Source organism: Blastomyces gilchristii (assembly GCF_000003855.2).
Source record: "Blastomyces gilchristii SLH14081 genomic scaffold supercont1.20, whole genome shotgun sequence".
Classification (NCBI taxonomy): domain Eukaryota; kingdom Fungi; phylum Ascomycota; class Eurotiomycetes; order Onygenales; family Ajellomycetaceae; genus Blastomyces; species Blastomyces gilchristii.
The window spans coordinates 1,267,055-1,269,885 of NW_003101663.1; positions in this window are offsets into that span (position 1 = coordinate 1,267,055).

The following is a 2,831-nucleotide window of genomic DNA, read 5'->3' on the forward strand; positions in this document are numbered from 1 at the left end:
TATATTTTTTATTGAATAAGGTCATTGATACAGATGAAAAGATCATATCTCAACATATTTTAAAGATGATTATCTTTATTAATAGTTATGTTAAGGTTCAATAAGCAGTGTAATATTTCTGATCAATACTTCTTCAGATCTGTCAGAATAACAGATAGAATATTAATAATACTGACATCTCTTTCATCAATAACATTATTCAGTATTTCATATCTCAAGTATCTGAAGTGAATCAGAATATTTACTTTGAGAAGTTCATGAAATCAACATTGAAAATACAAATCATGATGATAACAACCTCACTGAGTATGAGTATAAATATTTCAGATATTGAGTGTACTGTTGTATGAGAATTTTCTATTAAGAGAAATGATATTACAGATGTTTAATAATGATATGAGTGAGAGAGTTGTGAATCAGATTGAAAAAGTCATATCTTGATTCTTCTTCTCTACTGAGCATTTGATTTCAAAGATTATGAAAAGAAAGCTGTTCAATCTTCTCAACTATCAGTGAAACAAAGATCTCAGTAAAGAACTCAATATCAGATCAGTCAGCTATCACAGTTCATGAACTTAAAGAACATATCTGATGCTGAAAGTATTGCATTAAATATGATAAGTCAGAGTCAAAGTCAATGTAGAACAATCACTGTGAAGATATGAATAGAGAATGAAATGCAAAGATGAGCTAATCTCTTCACTGACTGAAAGAGAATTATCAATGACTTATGTCACTGAAAAGCTCTTCTGATCTATCTTGAAGAGAATTAACTCTCATTTAATATGAATAGAATGAACACTTCTATGAAGAAATGCTGCAGCAGGTGCAATCTAAGTCACATATCTGTATTCAAATAGTCACTTACTACAAATATCATCAAGGCATCTCAAGATAATAGTTATGATGTCATTCTGCTATCAGAACTTAAGAACTGGTGTATTAAATATGCAGAGAAACAGTATCATCATAATCAAGACTTTTCAGTATCAGCTTCACAATTTATATCTACTCAATATCAGTGACAGATAGCTGCTCTTTTTTATCAGAAGACATCTATCTTTGAATTCAATTGAAATGAATTGTGTGATGCTATCAATCTTCTTCAGACTTGAAGCTATTGAGATGAATTTGAAGATCAGCTTCACAGCTTTCTGTCAAGTAAAATTACAGCTGTAAATAAAGTATATGAAGCTATTCTCATAGAAAGACATCAATATCAGATAATCAGAAACAGGAAGAGAGTAGCAGAGATAGCAGTATCTACTGAAATGTTAAGTAGTGATTCAATCAGCAAAATGACAGTCACTCAGCAGCTCACAGCTGTATGACATGTGAAAGACAATAATCTGACCTGAATAACTGCTTAACACACAGTAAAAAGAGCACAGCAACTTAATGAGATCTTCACTGAGATTTCTACAGCTCTTTCAGCTGCTGTTGCTGCTGCTGAAGTCTCTACTACTTCAATCATATCTATTACCAGTGCTTTTACTACTCTGCAGTTCACTTCTTCTTCAAGTTCTCAAGTTCATTCTTCTTCAAGTTTACAAGTTCATATATCTACAACTACTCAAGTTCACACTTCATCTAAGTAATAAAGTAATAATAATAGTATTGATATTTAAATTCTCTGTAAACAAATATTATTTGATGAACAGAATGTAAACATAGATATTGTATTCACAAAGATATCTTATTTTAATCATATTCAAACTTTTTCTTACAGAGAAAGAGACAACTTCTCTATAGAAAATGATACTATTATATAGTTAGATATCTTCTATAATAAATCTTCTATAAACTTCTTATAATTTCTAATAACTTCTGCTAACTTCTGAATCAATCATGAATTATAGAGTTATAGAAGTGAATAGAAATATACTTATCTAGATATTATTAACTTACTCATGTGTTGTTTACTCATATTGTAAGTATAAATATAAGCTTCTTACTTTATTTTCTTCATCTTTCTTTCAATCAGCAACAATCTACTTACTTATCAATATGAAAATCTCTCTGTCACATCATCTGTCACTGTCTCTGCTGCTGTTTCTACTGCTTCACTCACTCATCTGTTCTTTAATACAATAAAAGTAAGTTAAATCTTAATCATAGATGATGTATAAATCAACCTCTAACTAAACAGTTTAGTTAAATAACAATGTCTATTCACAAGCTTGAGTTCACTGTTCTCAAAGCTCATTATAACACTTACTATACAACAAAGTCTGAGAAGATCTGTATATACTGTCTCTGTGTGACTGAATTTGAGCTGTTGCATAAATATATTATTTCTGATGTTAGAAAGACATGCAATAATTATCATTTTCATGATTTAATATACTGTGCTGTATATTCACTATATTTCTAGAGAAAGCTTAGATGTTAACAGATATTATTATAGATTCTCAGAGAGTCTTATACTATTGTGAAATATTATATTAGAAGATCACAGAAGATAATGTGTTATAAGTAAGAAGATAATAATAATTATTATCATGTTATGAAGAAGTTATGAAGCATGCTGATAATAAATAACTGATTGATTAGATTCTATCATGATTATACACTGAAATCATTTATTAAAGAAGATTCTCAGATTGTTATTAGTGCAGATCACAATATTAACTTGTATAATACAAGCTGTTTTTTCAATGAGAAGTTATTAATGAGTTTTTCTTTATACTCAGTAGATTCTGTTATTATTATTATTATTCTTCAATTATAGATGTATGCAGTCAGAGACTATGACATCTACCTGAGAACTTTTAGTTCTCAGGGTTTTTCCTATGTCTGTAAAGTTAACTATTATACATTCATCAATTTAA